At 36.6% G+C, this 12,775-nt stretch overlaps 1 protein-coding gene across 1 annotated transcript in view; it reads left to right on the top strand.

Annotated features, from left to right (window-relative positions):
- The window catches only part of LOC131426656 (uncharacterized), a 234,547-nt gene that overhangs the window by 203,096 nt on the left and 18,676 nt on the right, over window positions 1–12,775 (top strand). The window lies entirely within an intron of this gene.

Genomic DNA, 12,775 nt, shown 5'->3' on the forward strand with positions numbered 1-12,775 from the left:
AACATTTGTTGAAAATTTTAACCAGGAGTCTCAAGGCAACATCGGGAAGATTTTCAATAAGAATATTAAAAATTCCATCATTACCAGGAGCCTTCATGTTTTTGAGTTTCCTAATAATTGATTTAATTTCGTCAAAATTCGTCTCAATAATGTCATCTTGTGATAACACTTGAGTTGAAATATGATCATATTTCAGTGAGACTTCATTTTCAATAGGACTCAAATCGACTTCATTTAAAGAAGCGAATGGCATTGAAGGAATATTTGTAGGTAGACTGCTATTAGAAGAAGATGATTTGACCGGTCTACCTATTAATAAATTGTTTTCGTTGGAAGATGAACTGCTAGGCGGTCCTGTGTTTTGATTATTTACATTAGAAGAAATAGGTGATAGATTTCTACCTAATATACCAGCATAACTGACATTAGAAGAAGATGATGACGAGGTCGATCTACCTGTCAATAAATGTCTCTAGAAAATTTATTCACTTTAATCATGTTCGTTAATTTAAAAAATTGTTTATCTACACCAGACCAAATCCTGAATTCTGGACCAGTATTCAGAAACTGGAACTGAATTCAAGTACTCAATTTCGACTAGTTAAAAATGTAGTTCCAAAATTCAAGCTCGGAATACCGATCAGGAAGACAGTTCATGAAATTAGTCCATGGGTAAAATACTGGTCAATAATCCAGGCACAGAACTCACGTCCACAGTCTAGGTTCAACGGTTAGTTTCAGAACTTTGTCAAAAGTTCCAGGATCCAAGTCCATGTTTCGAATTCAGGTTCAGGTTTAAAATCTACGTTAAGGTCTCTGTAAGGAGTTCAGGTTCACAATCTCGGTCCAGGTCTAGAATCCAGATCTATGTTCCGAATCCAAGTACAGAATTCTGCTTCAAGCTCATTCATATCCGGATAAAGAATCTCAGTCCAGAATCCAGGCCTTCAGAAACCTTTTTCGGTAACCAGATCCAGTGTTCAGGACCAGAATTCAGATCTAGATATCTCCTAATTATTGATTGAGTGAACATTTTTTGTCTTTATTTTCTCCGAGGAACTAAAAACAAATAAACTGTTTGATTTCAAATGTTTTCGTTTTTGTCTCTTTCACAAGTAAAACCAAAATAATAAATGACTCAAAAAACACACCTTAGGCAGAACTTTTCTCTATTACCCAACGAAAAAACAGACTGAAATTATGATTGATGAAATCAAAAACAAAAAATGAAAACCAAATCCCAGAACTGACACCAGAAGCTCTCAAAGACAGTTACAAATCGAATCGTTCTGCCAACTGAACTACTGTGGATGTGATGATACAAAACTCAGAAGACTTCCCGGTAGCAAAGGAACTTGGTATTTGATCTGACTGTTCACTTATTGTACATTTCCCCTATCAGGCGATCTCTTTAATTCGCCGGTTGAGAAATTGTAAGTTTAATTTCGTTGTGTCTCTATTGTCTTCTATCCAATGTTTGATTGATGGAATCTTGAATTAACAATTAATTTCCACCGCGTTGGGATTGGGAAGAAAATAGTTTTTTGGTACCATTTCTATCTGTTTTATATTTTAATCTTGAGTTTACTGTAAAATGATGATTTGATTGACGAAGAATTTTAATAATTTTTTTTCTACTTGGTGGGGAGTAGAACTTATATTATATTCAAAATGGCATACGACCAGAAAAAAATTAGGTTGTTGTGTTTAGTACAACTCGAGATATTCACGATTAAGTTCTACCCATTCTTCCAAAGGGTGAATTTTGAAAAGAGACCCATCCCATAGTAAAGTAAAACGTATTCACGTGTAAAATTCCAAATTGTTTTCATTACTAGTCATGAACTTTTTCTTTGGTGATCATTTCACTAACTCAATCTGTAAGACTTCCACAAGACACATCAATTCACACTGCCATTTGCATTCAGTTATATTTGGACAGTTTTTCATGTTCAAAAATGCGGAGATGATGATTAATTTTGAACAACTTTAAGCACTGATGAGCCGAAGGCGAAACAAAATATGTACATTTTGTACAAACCAAAAACCCCTAAATGTTATTTCTTTAGCAAATTTCCACTACCCAGCGGTCTTCGGTGCAGTAGAAAGAAAGACGATGAACTGCCGCAGCAAAGCGCAGCAGGCTTTGAACTTGAACTGGCGAAAAGCTTCCAACCACGTGCACAACTGTCACCGCTCGCTGGTAAATGAAGTCGAGGTTTTGAAGCACGAACAGAATAAAACGGTGCAAATTATTGTCCGCGTCGTTGGATTCGAGCGACCTGCAGCCGACCCGGCCCCGAACGAATGAGCATGTGTGTTTGTGAAATTTGATTTGATTTACGTATGTACTAATGTTGCTTCCAGCGGAGCAGTTGCTATGGCAAATTTTACGACTCGTCGAGTGCTGCGAGCTGGGTTTGTTGGAAAATTATATTTTGATAGGATGTTTTATTTTTTATCATTTGCTTTTTTGTTGCTTTGTTTCTTCCCTCACGGGGTAGACAAACATGCAACAACAAAAAAAATATCACAGCTGCACGTGACAGATGGTTAGAAGTTGATTTTGAATCGTAAAATGACGAAAAAAGTTGTTTTCAAACTGGTGGCCAGCAGGCACAGACCCAAAATAGAATGCACTTTATTTGAACTCCGTTTGAAAATTGTCTGTCAAACTCAATTTGCTTCCGATAATCGCCTACTTTGTTTGAAGTAAAAAAAAGTATTTGCATTCCCTCGAAATACGTTATTGACTTTAGGTAAAGAAAATGTCTTTAGAAAATTCCGATGAAAGTGGGTTTTCGTTCACTTGAAACACAATTGATTGATTTCTGCGAAAAGAAAACGATCGAGAACAAGAAAGCCCGCTTAGCTGTAATCGTTCCTCCGGAGACCAATAGCAAACCGTGGTAATTGACTATCTAAATCAGCGGCTTGGCAACGTAGAGCAAGAGAGAATAGGAAAAAAGAATTCGCAATCGAGTCCAATCCGGTTGATTGAAACTCGTGTCCGAAAGTCGTCCCGATAATTGATGATGATTTGCTCGGTACGACACCCTCATTTGTGGACCCCTTGTGCAATGTATTAACTTTTTTTCTGCTGCTAGCTCCGAGCTATAAGCTACGGAAAATTCCAACGTTCGGTTAGTGGAAGTGTGTTGACCACAATTGAGCTAGCTCTCGGGTTGGCACATAGCAAAAAAAACGAACTTGAGTTTGGGGAGGGGCGCACGCGAGGGGTCACCACCGGTCCAGGTGCTATAATTAGTGCGTGTTTATTTCATATCAAATTTGTATCCAAACATGCGCGATATGGTTTTAACGGACTGCCAAAGCATTAAAAAAGAAAACGGTGATCCGAGCAAACACAACCTAGCTGTTTGTTTATGGTTTTTTTTTCTTCTACTACACTTTCCTGCAAAATGGCAGATCATTATCTAGCTCGTTACCGTAATGGATGGGTGCTAATACGGGTGAGTGTTGATACGCGCGGAGAGAGCGAGCGAGCGAGAGAGAGAGAGTGAAAAAATCCGTGTAATTCATTTATAACATTAGCTGAGCAATTTAATGAAGCAGGTTGTGATTTATGGCTCGATAGATATTATGGCTTTTTTACACGCACGAACGATTTTCCCATGGAAGGTACATTCGTAGTCAGATGGATTATGACTAAACAAAAAAAACGATGTTTGACATGCGGATTTAGTTGTTGGAAAATTTACCGATTTTCAATTCGCCCGAAGATACTCGAGGCAGTCACCTAGAGCCCGCTTTTGTTTGTTCTTCAAATGACATGCAACAATCCCACTTTAATTTGGCCAATTGAAATCCGTTTTCGTTTGCGAAACCCGACAGCCTTCGATCCGATACGTGTGTTAGCGTATCAAGTTAAAAAGCATCCATCTCGTCTGTCTACCTTTTCGGTATCACATTTAGCTTATCTGTCACGAAATCATCCGTCCCCGGAACATTTTCCGTTCACCGAAAAAGCCAAAGTGAGCCGACTGAGAGACCACCATCTTTCTTTCTCCGCCAACAGATAGCAATAGCATTAGGGAAAGGGGGTTTGACCGCGCTCTTCTGATCCGAACCCCCCCGAATCCCGAAAGCTGGGACAGCACGTGTACGGATCATTTGTATAAAACCAGGGCCTACTCCGATGACGGTTCGGTGTGATGATAAGTGCGATGACGGTCACTTTGGTTCAGTAACCATACCGAAGCAATGGTTACTGCGACCACTTTTCTTTTGTGAGCGTCGCATAGACAGGCAGGCAGGCAGGCAGGCAGGTAGGAGGGCAAGGCAACATTAGAAAAACATGGCTAGGGATTAAGGTGGAACCTAGGGGGTGGCTAGGGATTAAGGTGGAAGGTGGAACCCCCCAAACTGGGGGGAGCGCAATAGTTCAGGTTCTTCGTTCGGGTGGGTAGGGGAGATGATTGATTGTAGTATCATCGCTCGTTTGGTTCTGGTTGACGGCGCCGTCGAGATCGGCCAGGGCGGAGAAGGTACCCGATAAAAACCGGTATCTAAGTATTTTTTTTATCTTATTCACTTGTTGCTGGTCTGAGCTATTTCGGGACGATATGGGGGCTGTGAGGGGGTGGGGGGGGGGGGTGGTAATCGATGCCAGCTTCTCGCCGGGGCAAAAAGAATTGCGGGATTGAATTTCCCGCGGGTCTTCGGTTTACGAAGCACTTCTGGTTGGTTATTTGTGAGGGTGCGGCACCCGGAGCACTTTTTATTTCTGCTGCAGACGACGGTGCGATCCGCAATCCTTAATCAGTGCGGGATATTATTTGTAATAGCATCATTTGAATTCTGACAGAATATTATTTTTCTTATCCCGGTACACTTGGATCCCATCAAAGCAAGCCCCGGGAAAATCGCGAGGTAATAATTAAACCATTTTTTTTTTGCTCTCATTCATTTGATGAAACCTCAACCGTTTAGATAGCATAATTTTTGCATTATACTGAATTCGGCTGAGACTGGATTAATCAGATTTCACTGAACCACACGAAATCTGTGCTGTGGCAATGCGATTTTTTTTTTCTAAGGTAAACATTTTTGGAGGCAGACGTCAAATCAGATCCGAAAAGGAGAAGTTTTTAATTACATTCATTCGCAGAATACTATATCTGCTTTGAAATGGGTTCCTAATTAGCATAGGTTTGAATAATGTTAATCCAATTTCCCTTAAAAAAAATAGAATTTATCATATGAGTGAGAATTTCCTTCCTTCAGTGCTTCCAACGCTAGATGCTAGACAAAGTTGAACGGGCAAATGAAAACCGGTTGAAGCTTCCGGGGATGAAATTTTTGTTTTTCAAACTTTAAAAACATATCATCGGATAAAATGAATGAGCCTCACCGGATCAGCGTTGTCGGTTGGCTTTGTTTGAAATTTGTCTGACAGATGCGCATGGTTTGGCACCTGTGGTGCACATAAACACGCACAGGCTTGCTTTGATGCTTTTTTTTTGCCCCCCAGGAAAAAAAGTGCATTCATAAAGCCGCCCCCTCGCAGGGTTTCCAGAGCACAATTGTGTCACAATTCGAGGGCATTGCACAGAGGGCGGGGGATGGCTGTAAAAAAGGCAAATGATAATTTTACGGTTCGTTCCTATATTCCCGCACACCTGCAGTGAAATGCTGCTGTTGCACGTGTGTCAACCGGCTTGGATAGAATCAAACTCCGAGATGGGGATGATGTGCATCGTCAACCGTGTGTTCCCGCGGAAAAAGAGGCTCGTGCACTCGTAGGCTCAAATAGTGAAATTACTACAGCAATTATGCAGAGTGCTTTATACATACAAAGGTGATTTTGTACTTTCATTTATGAGGTGGCAGGTTGCATTAATTGTTCAAACGGTTGGAATTAATGCGAGTGATCTTTTTTTCCCGTGTGTGTGGCGCGAATGACTGTTTGAACAGGTTCAGAAAGTAGGCCGAGTTGAAGGTTACGCACTTATAATAGATATAGCGTTCTCTTTTGGCGTACAATTTCAAATAATATCCACCCATCCAAGTAGCCAGTGCGTCTCGCAGTGGATTTATGTTTCCATGTTTATCGAGTTGTGTTGTGCAAAAACGATTTCTGTTTCACAAGAATTTATTCATTGACAGAATTGATTTAAATAATTTAGAAACTGTAAAACATACAGCATGAAATGTATAATCAAATATCGATTGGTTTATAAAAGACAAATAACTGACAAACTTCGACCACTTTCAATTGTGGCAATGACTGAGTGGAAACATATATTGGAGAAGCCAAATGAATGAGAAACTCACGGAAAAGATGATTTTTTGGAAAAAGATGCGCTCATAAACAGGACTCAAACCTGCGTTCTTATGCATTCCGTGCTTGCGCGCTACTATTTCGCCACCCTAAGCCTTGTGATAAACACGGCTCTAACACACGACAGGGTATTTCGTTTCTCGTTCATTTGGCTTCTCCAATATATGCTTCCCTTCACTCATTGCAAAAACCGAACTTAGTTGTGGCGACTTTACGTCAAACCAACTAAAATGAATAAATTGTTCGACCACTTTGTAGAGGCTATAGCAATGTGAAGTCGGCCTTCAAAGATAGCTAAAATTGTTATACAACATTTGCAATTTTCCCAAAATTTCAACACTTTAACTTTTCATTTCCGAAGAAACCACTCCGCCAATTGTTTTTTTAAAACATGGATGTTTTAGGCATTGTATAGCAAAAAATTTCAACGATTCATGCATTGCTAAGACATACTTAAAAAAACTAAAACATATTTCTCCTACTTCCGTTTTTTGCTCCATTCTGTTTTTTGTTTTGTATTAAATAAATGAGTTTTGGTGATTAGTTCAAGTAGTTATGCATCATGAGTTTCCTTCTAATAGAACTTTAATGGAGACGCATGGTCCATTTTTTACTCAGAGAAATTCAAATATTGAGCATCTCCACACCTAAACCGAAGTATTTCAGGGTGTCGAAAAGTGGTACCAAAATCGCTATAATTTCAAGTTTTTTTATTGCAAGAAATATATTTTAAAAATGTTTGAAGAAATTAGATATCTATTTTAATTCAATTAGATATCTATTTCAAGTATTTTTTAATTCAAAAAATTAAAAAGAAATTTTTTTTTCTTCGCGAATTTTCCGGTTAACCGGTTTTCTTGTTTTGTCTTAAAAATGCCTGAAACGTCGAGATCTAATGTTAGAAAATTAGAAAAATTGCGATATTTTTAGAATTTTTTTTTTTGATTCCACAAGAGTCGACTTAAAAAAAACAAAAAAGAGATTGAGATTACACCAGATATCGACGTTTCATGCATTTCCAAGAGATTTGGCATCAAGAAAAAAAAAATTCGTAAATCTCAAAATTTTTCTAAGCCCAAAAGTCGATTGTTTAAAATAAAATATTTTGAGATCTCGACATTCCAAATTTGAATTTTTTTGGTTTTTTTTTGAGATTCCACTCGATCTCGACGTTTCAAGGTTGACTTTGAATATATTTTTTTTGAGGTTACACAAGATCTCGACGTTTCATGCATTTCTAAGACATTTGCCATAAAAAAAATGCGCTTTCGGAAATCTAAAAAATTTTCTAAGCCCGGGAGTCCATTTTTTTCAAAAATTTTTTTTATTGAGTTAACATCAGATCTCGACATCCCAAATTCGACATTCAAAAAGAAACAAATTTTTCTGAGATTGCACCAGACTGATTGATTTATAGATTTTTATTTAGACCCGGTTTGTTGCACCAGATCTCGACATTTCAAAATCGACTTTGAATAATTTTGTTTTTTTTTAGATTACTCCAAATCTCAACGTTTCATGCATTGCTAAGACATTAGTCATGAATAAAAAATTTTTCGCTTTCGGAAGTCTCAAATTTTTTCTAAGCCCAAGAGTCAATTTTTTTTCAAAAAAAAATTTTTTTTGAGGTTACACCAGATCTCGACGTCCCAAAGTGTTGAACTTGTTTCAAAGAATTTTTTTCAGATTACTACAAATCTCAACGTTTCATGCATTGCTAAGACATTTGCCTCTTTTTCGGAAATCTCCAAATTTTTCTAGGCCCAAGAGTCGATTTCTTTCAATTTTTTTTGAGATTATATCAGATCTCGACTTCCCAAATTCGACATTTTTAATAAAAAACGATTTTTTTTTAGATTGCTCCAGATTGATTGATTTATAGATTTTTATTTAGACCCGGTTTGTTGCACCAGATCTCGACGTTTCAAAGTCGACTTTAAATAAATTTTTGTTTTTGAGGTTACACCAGATCTCGACTTTTCATGCATTTCTAAGACATTTGGCATCAAACAAAAAGCCCAAAAGTCGATTTAAGTTAAAACAAAATTAATGAACTTTTTTCGAAGAAATTTTTTTTCAGACTACTCCAAATCTCAACGTTTCATGCATTGCTAAGACATTTGACATCAAAAAAAATTTTTTGCTTTCGGATATCTCAAAATTATAAGCCGAAGAGTCGATTTTTTTTCAAAAAAAAATATATATATATATATTTTGAGAGCTCGACATTCCAAATTAGACTTTTTTCAAAAAAAAAATTTTTTTTTGAGATTCCACTCGATCTCGACGTTTAAAAGTTGAATATATTTTTTTTGAAGTTACACCAGATCTCGACGTCCCAAAGTTGAGCTTTTTTCAAAGATATTTTTTTTCAGATTACTCCAAATCTCAACGTTTCATGCATTTCTAAGACATTTGGCATCAAACAAAAAGCGCTTTCGCAAATCTCACAATTTTCTAAGCCCAAAAGTCGATTTAATTTGAAACAAAACTATTGAGCTTTTTTCAAAGAAATTTTTTTTTAGATTACTCCAAATCTCAACGTTTCACGTTTTCTACGCCCAAGAGTCGATTTTTTTCATAAAAATTTTTTTTTTGAGATTACACCAGATTTCGACTTTTCATGCATTGCTAAGACATTTGACATAAAAAAAAATTTCGCTCTAGGAAATCTCAAAATTTTTATGAGCCCAAGACTCGATTTTTTTCAAAAAAAAAATTTTTGTTGAGATTACACCAGATCTCGACTTTTCATGCAACTCTAAGACATTTTGCATAGAAAAAAAAATTATTCGCTATCGGAAATCTCAAATTTTTTCTAAGTTCAAGAGTCGATATTTTTTTAAAAATATTTTTTTTTTAGATTACATCAGGTCTCGACGTCCCAAATTCAACTTTTTTTAAAACAATTTTTTTGAGATCGCACCAGATCTGAACGTTCCAAAGTCGACTTTTAATAAAAAATTTTTTGAGGGTACACCAGATCTCGACTTTTCATGCATTTCTAAGACATTTTGTATCAAAAAAAAATTTCACTCTCGGAAATCTCAAAAGTCGATTAATTAAAAAAAATATTTTGAGATTATACCAGATCTCGGCGTCCCAAAGTCGACTTTAAAGAAAAAACTTTTTTTTTTCTTAATTATTTTAAGCCCGGAAGTCGATTTTTTTTTCAAACCAAAATTTTTTTTTAAGATTCCACAACATCTCGACGTTTTATGCACTTCTACGACATTCTGGCATCAGAAAAAATATTTTCTGTTCTGTGGTTTTTTAAGCTGAGTTTCAAAACTACGCGATTTTTTTACGCATATTTCCGAAGTTTACTTTTCCGTTAACTGAAAGCAAGTGAAAAATCGAGGCAATGATTTAATTCGAGACAATCGTTCGTGCCAAATTCGAGCTCTCTCGTTCCTAATACAATCAACGATGATGTAATGATGAGGGAACACGTACCCTATGGGAGCTTGTTTTGCGAGAGAAACACACATTATTTTGTCTGGGTAAGTTTGGACGGGTAGGCTTCAATCGTTTCTTTGGTTCAGATCAGCGGTGGAAATAAGCCCATTTTGCGCATGAAAATGTGAATCAAGATTTCCGATTGTGAATCAAAAAACCGAACACCGCGAATTAGAAAATTGGGTATCAAAACTAAAATTGCGATTGTGTCTTGAATTGTAGGAAATGAAATTTAAGACCTTTTTAAATTCTAAGTAAAGCCAAAATTTATCTTATCAAAAATCATTCGTTTCAAATTAATAATATGTACAATAAATATGTGATATGAAAAGATAATACTGAATTTTTTTATTTACTGTAAATAAAAAAACTTGCTTATTTTCATCCCTGGTTCAGATACTTAGTAAGAAGACAAGATGTGCGCACTTTATGTACAGACGGATTTTGAATGTGATGATTATTTTAGAACAGGAACACAATACTTTAATTTTTAGTATAATTTGATCATTTTACGGATTGTTCTTCATGTACATCGGTCTTAAGCTTAACGCGTCGGTTTTTTTCTTCATTAGAGCCTCATCCTTTCATGTTGGCAGCCTTAGGTGCACGATGATCGACCTCCAGTCCGATGTATGCATCCGTCATCATCATAATGTTACGTGCCATGATATAATTCAATGAAAAAGTTTAGAGTTTTCCCAACTATTTGGGGTATTTTTAATCTGCTGTGATCTTTGGTGTTTAAGGTGGAGTCCTCTCAAAATTTGAAATCGGGAATATCATCAACAAGTCTCACATACTTCTTGGCTCTACAGACAACATTGATATTGCTAGCGTGGATCGTACAACATGGAATAAGAAGTCCCGGGCCTAACAAAGAAAAATTCGGTTTTTGCCGTGAGAACTTTTTTATTCTTCAGTAAAATCTTCATCTAGAGCGATACACTTGACCCATCGGTCCTCCAAGATTTTGATGCCTTTCAAAAAACAGGCTTCCGTTTCTGCAATGACCTCAGCATTCGACGAAAATTTCTTTCCCTGCAGAAACTTTTTCAGATTTTGAAAATGATAATAGTCGCTGAGGGCCAGTTCGGGAGAATACAGGGGGATGGTGGACCATTCCGTACCGCAAATCATTAATTTCAGCGTTGCTTTTATGCATGAATGCACTGATGCGTCTTTTTCCATAGCTTGATGAAAACTAGAACTTGTCTGACACGATCAGCTATTATTCAAATAGGGTAAGGGCTCCCTATTTCATCTCATTTGTAAGGACGTCGCCTTCAAACCCCGATTTAGCCACTAAAATCACTGTAACTATTTCATATTACTGCTTCATTCGGCTTGCTCCACGTTGAAAATTGATTCACATTTCTTGAAAATTGAACTAATATTTATAAAACAGCTAAAAACACTAATGATGTTTTCACTACTCTGCTCCTAATTTCATCTCAATGGATTTTTATTCATCCTATCGTTGATCTTTTATTCATCCTATAAATTAGCAATGGAGACAGCAATCAAAACAAAATATTCCACTATTACACTCTCACCCGCATTCGCATGGCTGCCAGATGGCTGACTAAACGCTGCCAGCTGGAAAAATATGGCTTGCAGACATTCTGGTGACCGACTGCCTTACCGCTGCCAGATATACAACTCAAACGATACAACCGTACCCACCAGGATTTTTCCACATTATTATTGGTAAAAAATTTACTCGTTGAATTATCTAATTAATGGGGCAATGACTTACGGAAATCTAAAGAACTATCTTTTAACATCATTTTATTAGTGAAAACAGATAGAACAGATATAGACTTTCTATGCAACGTAATACATATTTTCTATGAAAATATCTGGCATCTCTGTGCACAGCCGATGAAACACACACACACTTCACAGCGTTATGTTGGCGTATAGCGGAATGAAACCAGTGCTACTAGATTTGCCACAATGGTTATTTCATTAGTATTTAACACGCTCTTTCTGGTAATATTCGAAGCCAAAACAGTTTTATTTAAATATTAATATCAATAATATAATTAAACTAATGTCACGGATACCAAAAACATACTTTTTGATAATAATTTGAAGAAGAAAAACAATTTATTTTTTGTAACAATATGAGATAACTTGGCAACTTTGCGAAACCAAATGAGATGAAAACAAAGCGCAATCAAGTGAACTAAGTGAAAAACTTTCATCTCATATTTTTAAAGACTTTTATTGTTTGTCGGGTAATTCTTGAAGTTTTAAATCGTTAATTAAACAAGTGGCAAGTGAACATTACTAATTATGAAGTCATCCAGCATTCAATGGTAGTGTAATTGTGCGAAAAAGTGATCATGTTTTGAGACGAATCGATTAGTAGATAATCAGAAACATGACGAACTGTAAATCTTGAGACGAAAATGTGTCCTAAATTGAAAAATGAGTTTATTTTAAATGAAAAAAACGATACACGAAGAACTTAAAACCATTTCTTTCAATAGGAAAGTGTGACAATAGCTTTTATAATCATTTTAAAACATTTCACAGTTTGGTTCAGGTAGGTTGTAGAATATTATTCATGTTCAAAGTAATGAGGTGAAGGGATGAGATGGAAATAGGAGCTCAGATGAAATAGGGAGCCGTTGCCCTACTGATAGTGCATAGATTGTCATAAAATTTGGTATGGGGCCATCTAGAGGTTTGTTCTCAATAAAAATATATGTCCTCCCATTTTGGCACTTTATTCTAATCATTTTGGCTTTTCCCCCTTTCCATCGGAAGCAAACTTTAAATATGCAAATCCTTCATCCGTAGGTAGTTGCAGATTAAAATTTGCCCCAAAACCGTTAGTTTTAGCACTTTGAAAAATTCATAACTGCATTAGAATAGCTCTCTCTCTCTCTTTTTCTTTTTCTGCCTCTGCTTCGCACACTCCGTTTGAACTGTTGTCGTTGTTTGCAGTCACTCAGGTCCGTACAAATCGGGACCCAAATCCGGCGACCTAATCCCTCCGGACCG

The sequence above is a fragment of the Malaya genurostris genome, chromosome 1 (assembly GCF_030247185.1).
Source record: "Malaya genurostris strain Urasoe2022 chromosome 1, Malgen_1.1, whole genome shotgun sequence".
NCBI classification, from domain to species: Eukaryota; Metazoa; Arthropoda; class Insecta; order Diptera; family Culicidae; genus Malaya; species Malaya genurostris.